We start from the raw sequence: 21,171 nt of genomic DNA, 5'->3' as shown, positions 1-21,171 counted from the left end.
GGGGGGGAGGTGGAGGGGCAGGGTGGAGGGGAGAGGGATTGACTTGAGGCCTCCAGCCCTCATGCAGGGGAGAAGGAGGGACCTGGTGTGTACCTGGTCATGAGAGGAGAAGGGCCATGGGTGGTGAGGGGCAAGGGCAGAGGGTACCCAGAGGAACAGCCAAAGTCAGCACTGTCCTCTGAGGGGAAGGAAAAGAAAGTTTGCGCTCAGGCTGCCCTGCCTGGCTCCACCATTCTGTCTTTCCTTCCTCCTTCTCTTTCTGCTTCACTCCTGGGGAGACACAGACATGGAGAAAACCATTGTCAGGCACTCTGCTCACTGGGCAGGCCTCAGGACACCAACCATTCTTTTAGGGCCTCCAGCCCTCTGGACAGGCTGGCCTAAGCCTCCATTGCGACAATGTGGTCACTACTGAAGAAGGCAGGGCTGTGTCTCCCTCAGACTGGGGATCCCTGAGGATGGGGCTGCGTCCCCATCAGGCTGGGGCTCCCTGAGGACAGGGCTGAGTCTCCTCCCTGGGAGTCACCTCATTTGTCTCCTGGAATAAGACTGACCTCTTGGGTGTTCTAGGGAGGGAAAGAAGAATGTTCCATTTACTCAAAAATTCCTTTCTTCCTGCCAGTAGGTGGGCAGCAGGATAGAGCATGAAAGGGCCTGACAGAAACTGGGAAGACCGGGTGAGGGCCGCGGACTCCATGCTTGGTGGCAGGGCTAATGGAGGTTACGCTGGGGACATACTCTCTTCCCTGCTCCTGCCCCTGGCCCCAGCCAGCAGCTTTCCCAAGCCTGCATCAGCTTCAGGGGACAAGAAGGAGTGGGGATGGCTCCCCAGTGCCCAGCCTTCCTAGTGTTGGGGTTTAGGGAGCCCTCAGCTTCCCTGAGAGGACGTTTCTCCAAGGTTCTTGGTCTCCCGCTCCCTCAAGAATGAGAGAGGGAACCGGGCAAGTATGCTCGTAAAGTAAATACCGGACCCCAAATGTGTTTGCAGAAAGTGATTTATTTAGATAAAGAGAAAAAGGAAAGGAAGAGAAAAAGCTTCCACGAGAGAGTGTGTGGAAGGGGACCCCAGAGGGGAAACCCAGGAGAGAGAAAGACAGCTTCCACGAAGGGAGTGTTCATGGAAGGGGGTCCAAACATGGAGTCCCAAAGGGTGTGGAAGAAGGGGACTTTTAACCTGAGAGGAATTCACTCCCTCTCCAACCCCCCCTCCCCAGGCCAATGAAAAGAGTTCCTTTAAACTTCTGCTGGAGTGATTGACTTTTGACCCTTTCCCGCACCCTCAAAAATTAAAACAAACCGTTAAATCTCCCAGATGGAGAGGCATGGGAGGCGGGCATGGCGCTGGGAAGTTCTTGCCCTTAAAACTACACTCCCTTGTGGAGCCGGAGCGAGAACACCTTCCCTCACTAGTTCCCGTAGAGGGAAGCCCCCGCGGCATGGGGTCTGAAAGACCATCTCCACACAGAAAACACAGGGATTTATTGAGCTTCAGGGCTGCCCACTTCGTGTTTGTTGAATAAATAACTGCAAACTGGCAGGCCAGTTCCTCCCCTAGCCAAGACCACTCTCCTCTGCCAGCCTCTGTCTTCCCAAAGCCTGCAGTGCCAGCCTGTGTTCCCCAGTCAGCCCAGCCGCACATTCTCTCAACCTATCCATCCCCTCCTGGAACTCAAGCCCGGCCTCAACTCCAGCCCTCATCCTGCTGCTCATTCACGAATGCCCAGACTCCACCACCAGAGACCCTGGTTTAATTGGCTGGTGGTGGGCAGGCCATTGATTCCTTTTCGTTCCCCAGGTCATACTCTCATGCCTGCTAGCAAAGCTGGGAGCCCAGGGTCCAGGCTATGGGCTCCTCCAGAGGAAGGGGAGCTACCTTTTCTCTCTAAAGCCCAGCGTCTAGCACCGTGTCTGGCTCATAACAGGTGCTCAATAAAATGTTTGTTAATCAATGATTGCCTAACAGATATGGGCCATCCCCTTCCTGGAGGTACCTGAAGTCACTCTTCCTTTCCAGCAGGTGAGGCAATGATGAAGAGCTTCTTCAGACCAGGCACAGTGGCTCACGCCTATAATCCCAGCACTTTGGGAGGCAGAGGTGGGTGAGACCAACCTGGCCAACATGGTGAAAGCCGCCTCTACTAAAAATACCAAAAATTAGCTGGATGTGGTGGCAGGTACTTGTAATCTCAGCTACTCGGGAGGCTGGGACAGGAGAATCACTTGAACCCAGGGGTGAAGGTTGCAGTGAGCCGAGATCATGCCACTGCACTTCAACAAGTGCAGCAATGCGAGTCTCTGTCTCAGTAAAAAAAAAGGCTGCTCTCTGTAGCCAGACACAACTGTGTTCAAATTCTGCCACTCCTCAACCTTAGTCAAGGCGAGCCTCAGTTTCCTCATCTGCCAATGGGTCTGATAACAGTTCCTCGGTCACAGAGTTGTTTTGAGGATGGAGAACATATCTGTGAAAGCTTAGCTTGGGCAGCCTGTGTTAACCTGGGTCCTGGAAAGAAACAGATGGATCATTCAAACTGTTCAGGAGTTTACCAAAGGGGTCATTTGTGTAGATATGGGCTGAATTGAGGAAAGCAATAAGGAACAATGCAGAATGCCTGGGCCGATCACGCTGGGGAGCTGGGGAGCTGGGGAGCTGGGGAGCTGGCCATCTGTAGGCATAGACAGGCTGGGGGAGGAAGCAGTCAAAGGAACCCAGAGACAAACTATGCTGTAGGCCGGGCGCAGTGGCTCACACCTGTAATCCCAGCCCTTTGGGAGGCCGAGGTAGGCGGATAACTTGAGGTCAGGAGTTCGAGACCAGTCTGGCCAAGCTGGTGAAACCCTGTTTCTACTAAAAATACAAAAATCAGCTGAGTGTGGTGACAGGCACCTGTAATCCCAGCTACTTGGGAGACTGAGGTGGGAAAATTGCTTGAACCTGGGAGGTGGAGGTTACTGTGACCTGAGATGGTGCCACTGCACTCTAGCCTGGGCAACAGAGTAAGACTCTGTCTCAAAAAAAAAAAAAAAAAAAAAGCTATGCTATAGGAGAGGGGCCGTGACAGGTACCATGGAGACTGAGGAAGCAGCCACTGCCATCCCAGAATATCTACCCCAACCTCACTCACCTTCCTCCCTCCAGTCTCCCACTGGTGCCTCCCACTCCCATTGAGTAACACCATCCAGAGGAGGTCTCAGGATGCAATCCAGAGTCAGCCTCCCCAGGCACAGTGCAGGGCAGAAGTAGGTGGAGCGGGGATTTGGAGGAGCAAACAGAAGGTCTCCAGCATGGACACAGGCCAGCACTGATTAAATAGTATTGCTATTATTACTGTTCATTTGGCCTGTGAACCCTCTTGTGATGTGTGACCTTGACATTTAACTATTGTAGGTACACACAGGGTCTCCCCGGCATAGCAGACAACCTAGGGGCAGGACCAGGTCCTCACAGCAGGTGCAGCAGGTGCCCCGTGCATACTGGAGGAAGAAAGGACTCGGTCTTTGCACCACAGCACACTTCCATGTTCAGCCACAGGCGTTCAAGCTTTTGACAAGCCATCAAATGGCTTTTCCGTAGCTAGCTTCATTAAAATGGAAGCACATTGCTCTAGTATGCAGATGGGGCCACTTTATTACTTTTTAATTTGTTTACAGAAAGCTCACGTTTGGTGTACACCATCTTTGCAAATAGTAACAAATGGGCATGTTTGCTGCCTCCAAAGCTGTGGTGTCCCTGGATAAATAGGCTGGAACCGTGTTGGAGCACTGCGCTTGGTTACTCTTAATAGAATCTGACATGCTCTTCAAAACGTGCAGAAGGCTGCGGGGAAGGGGCCAAAGTGTGTGTGGCCTGTGGCTTTGAGTGACTCTGGTCCCTCTCTGTGCTCTCTTTTTCAATCTACACAGTAAGTGACCAGGGCCAAATGGAGACTTGGCAGCTCTCCTATTCCATGACTCCATGATTTCTCTACCGTTACCACCCTGGAAGCGACAAACCTCCCTGAACCACCGCCTCCCAACTCCCAAAGGAACCCCTCTTCACTCAAATGAGATAAAACTTACGAATTACCAAGTGCATTTGAAAATGGGTCAAATTGAATGAAGAATACTTAATGGAGCATAGCTATTCAAGTGGCAGTTAAACACTCATACAATAGCCCCCCAAAGCACCAATATTCTCAAACTGCTCAGGACCCTCGAATTCCAGTTTCATTCCTTATTAGCTGTGCAATGTTACTTAACCTCTCTGTGCCTCAGTTTCCTCACCAGTAAAGTGGGCATAATAATGATACCCTCCACCTGGGGTTGTTGGGGGGATTGGATTCTTTTTTGTGGGGTTTTTTTTGAGGCAGAGTCTTTCCCTGTCACCCAGGCTGGAGTGCAGTGGTGCAATCATGGCTCACTGCAGCCTTGAACTCCTGGGCTCAAGCGATCCTCCCACCTCAGCTTCCCAAGTAGCTGGGGACTACAGGCACGCACCACCACTTCTGACTACATTTTTAAAAGATTTTTTTAGAGAGAGGTCTCACTATATTGCCCAGACTGGTCTCAAACCCCTGGCCTCAAGAGATCTTCCTGCCTCCGTCTCCCAAAGTGCTGGGATTACAGGCATGAGGCGCTGCACCTGGCCAGGATTCAATTCTTATAACCATTCAGAACACGGTGTGGCACCAGCAAGCCGTCAGTAACTCTTAACTACTGTCACTATCCCTGTGCATGGTAGCAGTAGTACTTCCATTCAAGAGAAAGGACCTGGGACTATCCCTGCTACATAAAGTGGCCCATTCAGCAGAACCTCAGGAAGGACGCTTGCCCTTCCAGTCACTTTCTACCACGATCCTCTGGTTTGTTTTTTTCAAGGCACTCATCATTGGGTAAAAAAAAAACCTTTTAATTTATCTTCCTGTTTATTGTCAGTCTCTCTCCTTCTCACCATGGGCTCCATGAGAGCAGGGACCTCGTGTGTTATTCATGGCTATCTCTCCAGTGCCTAGAACAGCATTTGGCAGTTTCTCCATAAATATTTGTCGAATGAATGAATGTCTACATCCACGAAGTGTGTGGTGTCAACCAGACATGAGCTCTGGGAACTAAGATGCTCGTTACAAGGGCACTGGTCAGGGGCGGGCCCATCTGGAAGTCACAGTACACACAGGCATACCCAAACTCTGAAGTCTGAATTCACGGGACTACACATTAACTGGATTTTTGTTTTAACTTTTTTTTTTTTTTTTGAGATGGGGTTTCACTCTTGTTGTCCAGGCTGGAGTGCAATGGCACAATCTCGGCTCAGTGCAACCTCTGCCTCCCAGATTCAAGCAATTTTCCTGCCTCAGCCTCCCAAGTAAGTATCTGGAATTACAGGCATGTGCCACCACGCCCGGCTAATTTTGTATTTTAATAGACATGGGTTTCACCACGTTGGTCAGGCTGGTCTCAAACTCCTGACCTCAGGTGATCCACCTGCCTCGACCTCTCAAGTGCTGGGATTACAAGCGTGAGCCACTGTGCCTGTTTTAACTTTTAAGCTAAAACAAGATCAGAAAAGAATGCAAGGAACAAAACAATATCCTAATCCTTTATCTCCTGAGCCTCCCCTCCAGGAGCCTGGACTAAGGTGACATCTTGTCCTGAAAAAGGGTTCCCAGGTTGCAGAGGCTCTGTGGTGAGAAGGATATGTCCTTTTGGGTGACCAGCATGTTACAGTTTAAAGAGTTATCTTGGAGCCGTAGTCCCACCTGATAGTTCCTTGTGAGGATGGAAAGCCCCCACGCCCTCTAGGTGTCATTGCCCAATTTTATAGATGTGGAAGCCAGGGGAAGAGGCAGAACTGACTTGCCCTTCTGACAGCCTACCCAGGGCTCCTGCTAATACCTCATGGCCTCCTCAAAAGGGAATATTAATAACCCTGCTAAGGCAAGGGACAGGATGTGTGCATTGCAATTAAATGTTCAACTACAGGAGAATGAAACTAAAAGAAACGGACTATTCTCAGTTAACCAGAAACACACACATACACATCGCCTCTAACAGTCTGGCTGGAAGGATACCTTAAAGGTCATCCCATTGGGTGCCCTCAGAATTTCAGAAAGTATATGTCTCTAACTGATCACTTGAGTGAAGATGCAGGAGCCCACATGATAAAATGAAAAGGCCACTTCCCCTGAGAAGCATTCAAAGGTGTCTGTTATTATCACTGACAGTAATGACACTCAACACTTAGGAAGTCTGCACTAACTATGTACCAGGTACTTTTAAGCCCTTCAGACCACAGCAACCTTGTGTTGTATTATTTTCCCCACTTTTTTTGTGTGAGATGGAGTCTCCCTCTGTCTCCCAGGCTGGAGTGCAGTGGCTCGATCTTGGCTCCTTGCAACCTCTACCTCCCGGGCTCAAGCAATTCTCCTGCCTCAGCCTTCCAAGTAGCTGGGACTAGAGGCACACACCCGGCTAATTATTATATTTTTAGCAGAGATGGGGTTTCACAATGTTGACCAAGCTGATCTCAAACTCTTGACTTCAGGTGATCCACCTGTCTCAGCCTCCCAAAGTGCTGGGATTACAGGTGTGAGCCACTGCACTCGACCATTTTCCCCACCTTATAGATGAGAACGCAGGCACAGAGAAGTGAGAAGACATCCTCAAGATAACAAAGCTGGTAGGTGGCAGAGCCAAGATTCAAATCCAGGTAGGCAGGCTTCTGGGCTCATATTCTTACAGCCTGCTGTCTTTCCAGGGGGAAAAATCTTAGGAAAAAAAATTTTCCTAATTGCCGGTTCACCCCTCCTTAGGCAACCTGGTGGTCCCCCGCTTCTGGGAGGTTGCCATATTGATGCTGAACTTAGTGCAGACACCTGATCAGCATAGCACCCTACAGCCCAGAATGCCTGGGCTCAAGCAATCCTCCCACCTCAGCCTTCCAAGTAGCTGGGACTACAGGCACGCGCCACCACTCCTGGCAGGAATTTTTTTTTTTTAAGTAAAAATATACAGTATGGTATGGTTTGGCTCTGTGTCCCCACCCAAATCTCATGTTGAAATGTGATCTCGAGTGTTGGAGGTGGGGCCAGGCGGTAGGCGACTGGATCACAGGGGTGTTTCTAACGGTTTAGCACCACCCCCCTAATGCTGTCTCATGAGATCTGGTTGTTTAAAAGTGTGTGGCACTTCCCCTTTGCCCTTTCTCTCCTGTTGCCATGTGAAGAGGTGCTTGCTTCCTGTTCTCCATCCTGAGACCTCCCAGCCACGTTTCCTATACAGCCTGCAGAACCGTGAGTCAATGAAACCTCTTTTCTTCATTAACTACCCAGTGTCAGGTAGTTCTTTATAGCAATGTGAGAACAGACTAATACATAGTAATATTGGTAAGAATCCATCTTATTGCTAACATTTTAAATCACAAAGGTAATTATTAGTAGTGAAAGCTCATGACTGCCCTGTTGGCTATAAAACCTTCCACTTGCATTATCAGCCAGTGAGGCTACAGAAGATGGCCCATCATTTTGGCTGGTGGACATGATGGAAAGAGCGTTTGGGTCACGGTTATAAAACATGTGTCCCAGCATGATAATTCCTGGGTCTCAGAAATAGCACACACATCTCACTGCTGCTCTCCTTTGCATCTAAAGTATGTGAAGTCCAGAGAGGTTAGGTGACTCATCAGAGGTCACACAGCAAGTTACGGGGAAACCTAAGCACTCAATTCAATGAATGCTTAATATCACATGTACCATTTGATTAAGTTCTTTTCTTTGCATTAGAGGCCAGAGAGAAACCCAAGGCCAGATTAGGATGAGCCAAGTTAGCCGGCAAAGGGCCAAAACCAGCTCCTTCCTGGGTCCCAGTAACAGCCCAAGGCTATTTTCTGCCTAAGTGCAGCTGTTGCTGTGGGGTAGTCACTTAAGGGTTTTAGCCCTTGGCTCTCCTCAGGAGAGGAAAAAGGAAAGACCAGACGCCTACTGATCCTTTTGTTTGAGGGCCAATGAATACCTTGCACCTTTCACAGACTTCCAAATAACCCTCTGCCTTCCAGTAATTCTAGGAGAATGGAAATTGACTCCCACCTGCCTCTTCTAACACTATTCAAGCTAATGGCTCAGGGAGAGGCCAGGGATGGCTTCTCTGTGTGCCTGCAGCCTCCTCCTCTTCCTCCTCCTCCTCACAGACCCAGGATATTAATGATCTCCATCAGCGATGACGCAGGACTGGGTGGGGAGGACACCACTGCCCTGCAGGGGAACCTAAAGACAGAGATCTCCAGCCATGCAGCTGGGAAGTGGGGAGCGGAGGAACTGGGCTCGGGAGCCCCTCTGAGGGTCTGTGCTGGAGGCTTTCCAGTGAGGCGACAGCGGCTTATAACAGCTAATTTCCTTCCCCTTGCTAGAAACAAAAATCCACAGGGTTTTCGTTGCATATTTGTGTATCTGGCACTCTCAGCTCACCTCCCCTTGGGGACCATAAGAGATGCAGAGGAAAGAAACAACATGGTCTTCCATAATTTCAAAGCCAGCTCCAGAGTTAATAATAAATTAAGAGCTGGGGGTGGGGTGGAGGCCTCGATGTGGAAGGCCCACTCTATGCGGCATAGAGCAGCCCCTCCGGGAACAGCTTCTGGAACTCAGGAGAAAAAGTAAGTGGGCTGGGGAACGAAGATGCTGAGGTTGCTTCCCCACCATGGAAGGCTTCCCCTGGGGCCCCAGGTTTCTGTAGAACCCACGCCTGTGGGTGCCCACCCCAGGATGGATGGGGATGGAGGTGGGAAGAACTGGAGAACATTCTCTCACGGCTCTCCAGAGCAGGCACCAGCAGCATCAGAGCACCCAGTAGTCCCACAGTCTCTGAGGAGGGCGGCATAGCTGTTTCAGAGGGAACAGGAAGACTTCTCACCCTGGAAGACAGCAAAACCCACTCACCTCCGAGGAGGGTTCCAGACCAGCAGCCATGCCAGTTGGAAATCCAATAGTCCCAAATGCCTGTGTGATTTTGCTATTCATTCTTTTGGTCCTAGGAAAACTATCTCCTAGACTAGGAGCTCCCTGAAGACCAGGGTCTCTGCCACCTGACTGGAAGCTCAGTCAATTCTTATCTGGGCTAGATCATGAGGGGACTGGGAAGCTGCAGGGAGGATACTAGGCAGGTTTTGTCTCAAGAAGGTGGAGTAGGGTGTGGACAAGATCACTGCCTTGAAACATCTGAAGGGCGGTCCTGTAGGCATGGAGTTCACACCTAGCCCAATGAGAAGAGCTAGAAGGAATGAGAGATGGCACAAGGGACTCAACCTGGGATCCGGAAAAGGGTGAACTTTCTGGGAGTGAGTTAGCGAGAGGCAGTGAGCCTCCCACTGCAGGGGGAGCTTCTGGGGAGGGGCCCGGAGCACAAGGTGGTGGTCAGACCAGGCAGCTCTTCCAATCCTTACCAAGCCCAAGAGTCAGTCTGTGATGGACAGATGTTCCAGTCTCTTCCACCCCTACACCTAGAGCTGCCCCTCCTGACCACACAGAGAGGGACCAGAGGCAAATGTGCATGAGGACACAGGGACCCAATCCCAGCCAGGGAGGCCACCAAACAAATCAATCAGGCAAACAGCCACAGGCAGAGGATGGACACGGTGGTGGCTGGTGTGGGGCTCTGTCCCCCTCATTGCCATCCCATGGCCTGGAGGACAGTCCCAGTGTCTGCCAGCTGAAAAGTCTAATAAATAGGAAAACCAGTCTTCCCTGATGATCGAGGGAGTGTTCTATTCTCTTCACTGCAGGGGAGCGGGGCCTCAGCTCACTCTGTGTGCTGCAGGGGACCCACTCGTTCTTCACAAGGAAAATGGGGCAGCACAGAGCAGGACAGTGACTTGCCTGCAGCCACACAGCTCACATGGCTGGTAAGAGGAAGGGGCAAGGCAGAGCTCAGGACTCCTTCCCTACTGACAGCCAGCATTCTTTCTCCTGCCCTTGCCTGCCCCTGTGGCACCATCTGCTCCTGCAGCAATCGGGAGTCCTTTTAAAACATATGTTCATCTCAGGCAGGTCCCAAAGTGGATGGAGAAATGATATATATGTTATTTGCTGGCCCAGGAAGAGCTGGAAGAATGAGCTCTTGACATTTCTGGGATACCAGAAGCATTCCTGGGACGTGTGGTCTCCATGCTTCCTCCCCCATAACACGTTCTCTCTGGGGCACTGGGGAAGCTCAGTATTTGTCATTCTTCTCCTCCCTGTGCCCATCTGCTTCCCTCAAGGAGCCCCTCCGAACCTCGAAGACCAGGCTAGCTCCTCCAGCTCCTGGTGGGCTGCTAACGAGGAACCTGGAGGCCAGAGCCCTATGCACACTGCTGAGGAGCCCAGGGTGTGTTCAGCAGGGACCATGACCTTTCCCCACTTGTGAGTAAATCCTGGAGAACAGGAACTAGTTTTAGAACGAATCCACATCTGAATCCAGACCCCTGAAGTCCACCCTCTTTCACCCACCAAAGCAGACAGCTCTGTCCCACAGACTCGGCCCCTCCTCCACTACCCAACGCTGTCTAAGGCCAGAGACTGGACGCAGTGACTTCTGGGGATCCCTTGCCTGAGGTTTCTCGCTCCATCAATCACAGGGAGCTGGAGAGGGAGAGCAGATTTCCCTCCAGGACTCCCGCGGATACTGACCTGGACACACAGGCTAAAGTCCTCCAGCAGCGCTTTCGCTTTCACATGCTCCAGAGCAGGGCCTGCTCCTCCTCCACTCCTGCCTCTCCTCCACCCCTGCCCCTCCTCTCCTCCCCCGCCCCTGCCCCTCCTCTCCTCCCCCACCCCTGCCCCTCCTCTCCTCCCCCACCCCTGCCCCTCCTCTCAGACCCAGGGCAATTTCCCTACAAGTGTGCTCACGCTGGGCCCTCTGAGCCACGGCGCCAATTGACTGGATTTCAATCAGAAATCCATCTCCCTTAAGGACCGCTTTGGATAAAAGCAGAAGTAACCTGCAATCTAGATGCTGATGCCAAGCCATAATGGGGGAGCCGAGAGAAGCCCGGCCCAACTGCGGCCCCAGCCCCCAGCCAGAGCGAAATCAGGCCTCAGCTCCCAGGGCCCGAGGAAAAGAGGGCAGGTAGCCTGTGCTGCCTCCATCTCAGCCACCAGCCGCAACAGGCTAAATCCTCAAGCCTGCCGCTGGGGTTAGCCGGCTGCTAGCCGTTATAACAGTTGGCCAGGGGCGGAGAGCCAGCCTGACCCTTGGGCAGGCCCTCTGTGTGTTTCCCAGGGTTTGCGCAACAAGGGCCCTTATAGGCCGGCTAAGGAGGGTCTGGGTGTCCTTAAGAGCCAGGAGGAGCTCGGACTCAGCACTTGTCCCTACCTACCAACACCCAGCCTCGTCGCCAGCTGCCGCTTCCGCCACTGGGTCCTCTCTGGGCTATATTGCGGTCAGGAAAGGGTCACTCCGAGAGAGCGGGGCTGCTTCAATGCCCCCGCCCCCCAGACCCCGCACAGTGGGCGGAGGCGGTGCTGTAGGGACAGGAGGGACCCCGCGGAGCGCTGTGGCTCTGGTGCGCCAGCACGGACAGCCTCCCTGGTAAATAATGCACGCCTCCCGGGCCAGGCTGCAGCAGGTAGTGTATCAAAGTAATATCGCGCTGCGAATTGCAGTGTAATCGCCATAATTTAGGGCCCCGTGGGTGAGCGCGTTTCGGAAAGGCTTCGAGCCCGGACGGGCAAGGTGACTGGAGCGTCTGCTTCGGCTTTGACCTCTGGATTTCCTCCAAGCTAAGTGAGCCCATAAAAAACGGAGAAGCCCAGGCTGTCTCTCAGCAAATGGGGTGTGGGCAGAAAGATTGTATTATCTATCCAGACCCGGGAGATGGATGCACCTGCCGGGAGAAAAGCGATGTCACTGCGCGCACAGCCCGGCAGGTTGGGTGTCCGCGTGCGGCGCCCATCCTCTCCCAGGTGGCCAAGAAGGCCGGGCGATGTGTCGGCTGCGCCCTGCCAGGAGCTAGATGTTTTCATTAGGACTTGGGCGGCCCCTGCCGTGAGCTGGCGGATCCGTGCCTCCCACGGGCTGCTCAGCAACCACCTTTCAGGGCCCCCAGGACCTGACTGCCGTGGCCGCTCCTCCTTCCTCCTCTTGTGCTGGGAAGTCGGGGTATTAATATTCCTGCCCAGGGCCCCCTGGGGGGCCTGCTGCCCGCTCCCCTCCCCCAGCTCTGCCAGGGAAAGTCATTCTGTGGTGGAGAGATGATAGCAGGAAATGGGTTTGCAGGCTTCCTTCTAACTTCTTGATGGGAGTCAGCTGGAAGCGCAAAAGCTGTGTTGTCCCTCTGTGCTCTGCTCCTGGTGACCTAGAAGGCGATAATCATGAGCCTCTCTCAGGAAAGACAAAGAAATGGAAAAACTTATTAGACGCTGCAGCCCAGTCACATTGCATTAGCAGAGAGTCTTGTGTCTGCGGCCCCACCTCGGTGCCAGGGAGGCTGTTCTGTGTATCTTTAGAAGCCCCCACCCCCACCCCATGCCTAATTCCCCAGACCCAGGAGTTACCGGTTCCTCCTCACCTATCTCTAAATCATTTTATGTCTCTCAGCGAAGAGCCTCAGCAGACACCCAGCCTTCTTAGTCTGAGAATCTGCTGATACTCCCCAGCCCTGTTCCACACCCCCCTCCAGCTTTTCTTTTTGCTTGGGTGGTGGGCTCTGAGCTCCGCTCTAGTTAGGACCTTGGAAACCAGCAGTTCTGGTTAAACAAGCCAGAGTGCATCCTTACCACAGAACATTCTGCAGCAAGAATGAGGGAGATTTATGTGTATGTGGACATGGAAAGATGTCCAGGATGTATTGTTAAACAGAAAAAGCAAGTTGCAGAATAGCATGTAAAGTACAGTCTCATTTGTGTTACATTTTAAATAAAGGCTATATATACTCACATGCTTGCATATGCATAGAAAATGTCTGGAAAGATAAAAAGGGACTGTTAGCAATGCTTGTCCCACGGGATGAGGAGAAGCAGAAAGGGACTTTAACCTCTCATCTTACATTATGTACTGTTACATTTTTTTAAAACAATTGCATTACTTTTGTAATTTAAACATAAATCTTTCCCCCTATAAAAAAACCCCAGCAATCTCTCAGCCAAGCCCCTTCTTATGAAACTGAGGCCCAGAAAAGGGAAAGGACTTTCCCAAGTTGCACAGCACTTATGGCTTGGCCTCAGCCCTGGTCCTGCCCTCTCCTCACCCCAGGCACATAACTCTGCCAGCCAGACCTGCCAGACCCATGAGGGAATCATGGACCCTCCACCCCTTCCCAGAGCAGGAAGGGCCCCTGACTGGGGTGTGACCTTACTTGAGGGAACAGTCAGATAAAGGCAGGAGATCCCAAGATAAGAGTTAGAGATGGATTTGAAACGTGGCTGGATGGCCTGCACATGCCCATGACCTTATCCAGCCACCGCCAGCCCAGTCTTCTGCCATAGCTGGCCTCGGTCCAGGCATGGCCAGGGTAGGGACTGAAGGGTCATGCCTAGCGTGACCTACCATCTTGATTTGTCCAGGACTGAGAGGTTTCCCATGACATGGGGCTTTCATTGCTAAATACTGGGCAGTCCCGAGCAAACGGGAACAAGTTGGCCACCTTTGTCTTGCCAGACATGTCTGCAGCAATCTGCTAAGAGTCTGGCAAGATTCTAGAAGGTTGTCTCTGGGTGAAGACAGCCAGCCCCTGCTCTGACTTTTCTGAAAAGTATGAAGCTACAAGAGTTAATTTACATTTTGTCAATTGTGCTTTCTCCTTGCATTTGTACACACACACACACACACACACACACACACCCCTCCTAGTCTTCCTTAGTCTACTGAGAGGCATGTCAGCTGGGGCCCAGCGATACCACCCAGAGCCCACTGACTCTCTTTGAGCAACATAATCCTCAAGAAATTCTAGAGCCTATAATTACACATGGGATTCGGAGCAATTTCTCATCTCTACCTCCCCACCCCAGGAGACAAAAAGGAAATTTCACACCCTAGTGAGCCCAGCTCATCTTTTCCTCTTTGATGCCAGCCTGGGGTTAAAAAGCAGGGACAGACGACACACGCCTCCTCTGGGGCCTGATTCCTCTGCTGATTTTGAGATTCAAAGCATGCATCTTAAAGATCATAATCTGATTGTGCTATGCCCGCCTTCCTGGCCGATTAATGGCCTCCTCGCTTCCGCATTGCAGCACCCGGTGCTCTGCAGAAAGCCACCTCCCACACCCCAGCCCCACCTGAGTCTGGCAACATGGAGGAGAAAAGGCTAAGGCTAAGCAGGGGGCTTGGCAGGGAAAGAACAGAGATCTGAGTTCAAGTCCTAGTCCTGTCTCTAGCTAGCTGTGTGACTTTAGATAAATTACTTCCCCTCTCTGGTCTTTGATTTCCTCACCATGAAATGAAGGTATTGACCTACATGGTCTCTAAGGCCCTTTAAACCCAATAAACCAGACTTCCTTGGTTAGATCCTGGTTTCTCCTTCTAGGTGGGTAAATTTGGGCAACTTTCCTATGCCTCTGTCTTATTCCACCTCATTGTTGTAGTAAGAATTAAGTGAGTTCACATTTTTAAAGTGCTTAAAACAGTGCCTGGCACATGTCGAAGCACTTGTGACAGGGATATTAATACTCCTTCTCTATACACCTGGCACTCACTAGTCCCATGCCCGGCTCCTGGACTCCCAGGTACATGCAGTTCTCTGCCCTGCCTGACGGGTTTCTTTGATTCCCACACCCCTACCCCCATAACTCCAGTGTCCTTGCCCTGAGCTCCATGCAGGCTGGAAGGGCAAGGAGTTTAAATGGCTCAGAGTAGCCCTCAACCTGATGACTGAAGTGAGTTGGCATATAAATACCCCAGCGGTGCCTCTGAGACAGCTCTGAGGCTTCTTCTGCACAGTGTCACAGAGATGCAGAGGATTGAGCCCTGTATCCAGGAGGCGAACTGCTCATTCACACACTTTTATTGGCTTCCCTCCTGCCCCCGCTTCCCCACCCAATGCTCCCCAGGATCGCCCTCCAATAAATAGCTTGCACCCAAATCCTTCCCTCAGTTATTACTCTGTGCTAATGCACTTTACAAATGTACCTTCGTTCTTTTTTCTTTTTCTTTTTCTTTTCTTTTTTTTTTTTTTGAGACAGCATCTTACTTTGTCATTCAGGCTGGAGTGCAGTGATGCAATCATAGCTCACCACAGCCTCCATTTCCTGGACTCAAGGGATCCTTCCACCTCAGCCTCTCAAGTAGCTGCAACTAAAGGCATGACCCACCACCTTGGGCTATTTTTTAAATTTTTTGTAGAAGTGGGATGCTACTATGTTGGCCAGGTTGGTCTCGAATTCCTGACCTCAACTAATCCTCCTGCCTCAGCCTCCCAAAGTGCTGGGATTACAGGGATAAGCCACTGTGCCTAGCCTACCTTCACTCTTCACAACCACCTGAGAAGTGAGTGTGATTGTGCCCATGTTACAGATATGGAAACTGAGGCCTATGGAGGCTAAATGCCTTGCCCAAGACCACACAGCAGGTGGGTGGCGCAGCTGGGATTGAAGCCACATCTGTCTGACTCCACAGGCTCTACATCTCCATCCATCTCTCTCTGTTCCCTCTGAGGGGTGGATCCTGCTTCAGAGATGGAAACATTGCTTCAGAGGTACAGCAGCTGCTCCTTTGCTCCAGGCAGAGAGAAGAGGCGCAGGCCTAGGGCCATCTGTGATGATTTTCTCCTTTTCCAGTCACACTCATAGAACCCTGGGATGGCATGGTCCCAGGCAGAGCAATCAGGCACTTGGTAGCACAGTCCCAGTTTACATGCAAACATGTGGAGACCCTTGGGGGAAAGTGGCCTCCCAAAGTGCTGGCGTTGGACTGAGCTGCTGCCTGCCCCAAGGGGGTGCAGCACTTCCTGGTCCCCAGCTGAGCCCCCCTCTCAGCCCCTACAAATGTGTGCTGATGGCAGAGCAACAGGCCATATGCCTGAGACTTGGGGAGCCAAGCCTCACATCCTCCCCTCAATGTAGAGAGCTCACTTCAAACCTGCTCTTATTACAGTTGCTGGCTTTATACGTTAATAGCTTTTATATGCACATGGTTCCAAGTTCACAAAAGCCTTCCTCTTTTCCCTGTGCCCTAGCTTCCCTCCCTGAAGATAACAGCCACTGTCACTGATCTGCTATGAGCCCTTCCAGAGATAGTCTACCCACAGACAAGCACATAAATACAGTCATTCCAGACGCATTCTTCTTTTTCTCTAGAACAAAATGTCTTGGAGATCTCTCTGTGCAAGTACGGAAAGAACTTCCTAATTCCTTTTTAAAGCTATATACTATTCCAGTGTATTTATGTCCCATAATTGATTTAACTAGTTCTCAGTGGATGGAAATTTGAGTTATTTCCAATTATTTGCTAATACAAATCTTGTACATAAGTTACTTTACGCACTTGGAAATATTAGTATAGGAAAAATAGCTAGAGATAGAATTACTGGGACAAGAGAAATGCACATTTGTAATTTTAAAAGATATGACACTACCGGGCATGGTGGCTCACGCCTGTAATTCCAGCACTTTGGGTGGCCAAGGCGGGCAGATCACAAGGTCAGGAGTTCGAGACCAGCCTAACCAATATGGTGAAACCTCATCTCTACTAAAAAATACAAAAATTCTCCAGGTGTGGTGGTAACCGCCTGTAGTCCCAACTATTCAGGAGACTGAGGCAGGAGAATCGCTGGAACCTGGGAGGCATAATTTGCAGTGAGCCGAGATCACACCATTGCACTCCAGCCTGGGTGATGGAGTGAGACTCTGTCTCAAAAAAAAAAAAAAAAAGATACAACGAACGGACCTCCAAAGGTGTTGAATCATTTCATCTCCCACCAGTTATGTGCTGTGCTGACAGCCAACTACATGCCAGGCTTGGGAGTGTATTATTGACTCTGGTCTCACTATATTCCTGGCGGGGGTGGCACTATTATCCTTATTTGATGAGAAAATTGAGAGAGTTCGGTTTTGCCCAAGAAGATCCAATAAACCTTTTATTGGGCATTTCATTACATGCTAGGGTCTGTGCTTTACATTTGTTATCTCATTTAACCTTTACAATGACACTATGAGGTGGGTACTTTTGCCGTCACCACCCATCTTACAGGTGACCCTAGTGTTGGGGCTCAGAGAGGTTAAGTAGCTTTCCTGGCATCACAGCCAGTGGTAAGTGGCAGAGCCAAATGTGAACCTGGGCTCTCCTTGCTCCCACCAGGAGTCTGTCACTGGCTTCCTGTTTCCTGCTTTATGTGTGCCTCAAACTCCTCTGGTTTGGGGGGTGGGGGGTTGCACAAAGCAGAGTCCCCTGGGGGCATTAGACAGAAAACCGATACATCAGCAATTGGTAGAAGGGAAGTGCTGGAAAGGGTCGTGAAAGGGCCGGGAGGGCGGGGCCGGAAATATGAGGGGTGGTTCTGGTTGCCTCGATATTTGGGGGAGGTGGGGCTGCTGGGATGTTCTCACACAACAAACTGTCCCCTACATGTCCACATTGCCCCCTATTGAGAAACTCTGGATTTCATTTAGCAGATACAGACATCAGGGGAGAATCCCCTTGGAAAAGGTGCCGGAGTTCTGCACTGGAGGCAAAGCCAGGATGAGAAATTACTCTGCCGACTCCAGGACCAGCGCTCTGAACTCTGAGTGGGGCTGCCTCCTGCACACACTTGAAACAAGATCCAGACCAAGAAGCTTAGTGTGTGTTGGCAGGGGAGGGGGGGCTCATTTATCAAGCACCTGCTATATACACATCATCACGAAATCACCCAAGCTGGAGTGCAGTGGCTCAGTCTCGGCTCACTGCAACCTCTGCCTCCCGGGTTCAAGTGATTCTCCTGCCTTGGCCTCCCAAGTGGCTGGGATTACAGGTGCCCACCACCATGCCAGCTAATTTTTGTATTTTTAGTAGAGACAGGGTCTCACCATGTTGGCCAGGCTGGCCTCAAACTCCTAACCTCAGGTGTTCCACTTACCTTGACCTACTAAAGTGCTGGGATTACAGGCGTGAGCCACCACGTCCGGCCAGAGGATTCTTATAAGATTAAATCAATATAAGCAAAGCTTTTAGGACTGTGCTTGGCATGGAGTCCAGCACTCTACAGGGTAACTATTATTATCATGACCTTAGTTGTCTTCATCCCTTCAAAGTCTTCCTGGTGCACCATAAATGCTTCTCTGATTAACCAGAATGCACCTTGCACCCCAGTCTCAAAGCATTCATCCTTCCCTCATTTCTCTGAACGTGTTAGTCTTGGCCCATAACTGGTTTCCTCTGAGTGGCCCATATGTCTCGCGCCAGGTCCGTAACTCCCACCATGGTAGGATGAAGGAGGCTTGGTCCATGAGTGTTCCAGAATTCCTATCCAATGGGACTCAGAGGCCACAGGATGATTAGAAGGGAATTCATCTTAAAGCTGAGTCTGCTAACTATGCACAATAATTTTACTTAAAATCCAAATACAGGAGATTTTCAAAAATTGAGGCAATGTGTCTAGGAAAGGTTATTTTTCTTTTATATGGAAGGACATTGGGAGAGATACACAGATAGAGTTCTATGGTAATTCGCATTTTACAGAGGAGATCGGCATTAATTCCCCCAGCTGAAGGAGGGCATTGGGAGGCAGATTTTGGGAGGCCTGAAACCCAAGCTGAGGGCTTTATATTGACTGCCACATTGACTCCAGTGAGCCAAGGGGGCTGATTCCAGGTTCTTGAACCAGGATATAACTTACATGACTTGATGAAATAGGTGTTTTAGGACGCCCACTCTGGTGGCAATGCTTGGTACATGCTGGCCCCCCTGTTGGAATATGCCTTTCCTGGGTTTGTATGCCCAAAGAACTGCAACTTAAAGCTCTCCATGAAGCATCCCCTGATCCCTGACCCCCACCAAAGGCAGGGGCTGAGTTTTAGCTTTTCATCCCCAAGCTCTGGGCTAGTGTCAGGCACATTGTGGGAGCTTAATAAATGTTGACGGGGTGAAGGAATGGAGTGATGATGGCCTGACTGAGATGGCAGCAGCAGAAAGGAAAAGGAAATATGAAGACAAGTTGAAGGAAGAACAGACAAGGCCTCTTGACTGGTTAGATGTGATGATAACAGCTTGTATCTTTATAGCAATTGCTGTATAGCAGTTTTTATAAGAGAGGTGCTAGTAGCCCCACATTTGACAAATAGGAAACAAAGACTCAGAGAGAGTACGCAGCTAGTCAGTGCTTGAGGTCACATAGCTCATAGGCGGTAGAGCTTTGAACCCAGTCTAGCCCAGCATTCATGCTCTTAACCTCTGGTCTGTTTTGTACAACTTACAAGGACAAGCAGGTGAGTAAGGTCAAAACCATCCATCCTGGAAAACTAATAATGATGCTCAGAGTTCTGGGTCTTCTGAGCTCTAATCTGCTGCACTGTCCCTGACAGGTGCCCCTTCCCATTCATCACCTCCTTAAAGGCTCAGCCCAACACCCACTGGGATCCAAGCTCAGCCTCCACAGAATGTACTGCCTGGACAGAGACCCAGTGTGCAGACGCGGGGGCTGGGGAGTGTGGGCAGGAATCTGGGTCCCAGCCCTCAGGCTCTTGGCCTGCCCCAGCAGGCTCTGGGCAGGAAGCCAGTCCAGCCCGCTGTGCCCTCTCTCTGCTGCGCCTCCTCCCTCACCCAAGTCACACTCCACACGCTCAGCTTCCTTTGTGGTGGGTGTTTTGATTAATTTTATTCTAATTAATTCAGTAATCTCAAGCTGTTTGTGAAATCTGCACCAAGTGCGGCTCCGTGATGGATCTGCAGAAGGGTCTGCAGACAAACACCCGATTTGTGTCGTTTCTCCGTTGGCACTATATATATCTTACGGCTGGGAGAGAGTGCGCTGGGGGAGAGCAGCAGGACACCGCCCGCCTGCCGGCTTTTCACTGTCATTCCCCAAATGCCCTCTACTTGCCCATGGCCAGGGACCCCGAAGGCTTTCCTACAGGCAGGTGGGCTTGGTGGCAGGGCTTTGAGCCTTACTCTGCCTCTTCCTCTTTGTGGACCCTTGGGTGGTTTGCTTAGCCAGCTTCAGCACTCTCACCTAGAAAACAGATGAAACGCCTACCCCAGCCACCTCAGAGGCACTCAGAGCCAGCTGGAGTATGGGGACAGGCTTGGGGAACTGTAAAGACCTAAGAAATTTGGGGTAGTGCTGGTGTCTTCATCGGAGAAGCTGCAGAGTGTGATGTGTGATGAAGACTCAAACCAGATTTCCTGGTTTTGAATCCTGCCTCAACCTCTTACTAGTGGAGAACTTTGCCAAAGTTACTTCACCTGTCTGTGCCTCAGTTTCCATGCCTGTAAAATGAGGGTGATAATAGCACCCACCTCAGAGAGGGTTCTTCTTTTTTTGAGACTGAATCTTGCTCTGTCACCTAGGCTGGAGTGCAGTGGCTCAGTCTCGGCTCACTGCAACCTCTTCCCCCCAGGTTCAAGTGATTCTCCTGCCTCAGGCTCCCAAGTAGCTGGGATTACAGGTGCCCACCACCATGCCGGCTAATTTTTGTATTTTTAATAGAGACAGGGTCTCATCATGTTGGCCAGGCTGGCCTCAAACTCCTAACCTCAGGTGTTCCACCCACCTCGACCTACCAAAGCACTGGAATTACAGGCGTGAGCCACCACGTCCAGCCAGGTTCATGCCTATGATCCCAGCACCTTGGGAGGCTGAGGCGGGTGGATCACGAGGTCAAGAGATTGAGACCATCCTGATCAACAAGGTGAAACCCCGTCTCTACTAAAAATACAAAAATTAGCTGGGCATGGTGGGGCGCGCCTGTAGTCCCAGCTACTTGGGAGGCTGAGGCAGGAGAATTGCTTGAACCCAGAAGGCGGAGGTCGTGGTGAGCCGAGATCACGCCACTGCACTCCAGTCTGGGTAACAACAGCAAAACTCCATCTCAAAAAAAAAAAAAAAAAAAAAAAAGGATTAAATCAATATAAGCAAAGCTTTTAGGACTGTGCTTGGCATGGAGTCCAGCACTCTACAGGGTAACTATTATTATTTTGACCTTAGTTGTCTTCATCCCTTCAAAATCTTCCTGGTGCACCATAAATGCTTCTCTGATTAACCAGAATGCACCTTGCACCCCAGTCTCAAAGCACTCATCCTTCCCTCATTTCTCTGAA

At 50.9% G+C, this 21,171-nt stretch overlaps 1 pseudogene; it reads right to left on the bottom strand.

The window, feature by feature from the left end:
* Nucleotides 1–954: 954 nt before the first annotated feature.
* LOC108591058 (putative uncharacterized protein FLJ45825) lies at nt 955–14,828 on the bottom strand (annotated as a pseudogene).
* Between the last annotated feature and the right edge of the window lie 6,343 nt (nt 14,829–21,171).

The sequence above is a fragment of the Callithrix jacchus genome, chromosome 4 (genome assembly GCF_049354715.1).
Source record: "Callithrix jacchus isolate 240 chromosome 4, calJac240_pri, whole genome shotgun sequence".
NCBI classification, from domain to species: Eukaryota; Metazoa; Chordata; class Mammalia; order Primates; family Cebidae; genus Callithrix; species Callithrix jacchus.
The sequence above is the reverse complement of the archived record's forward strand: the minus strand, read 5'-3'. Positions and strand labels throughout refer to the sequence as shown.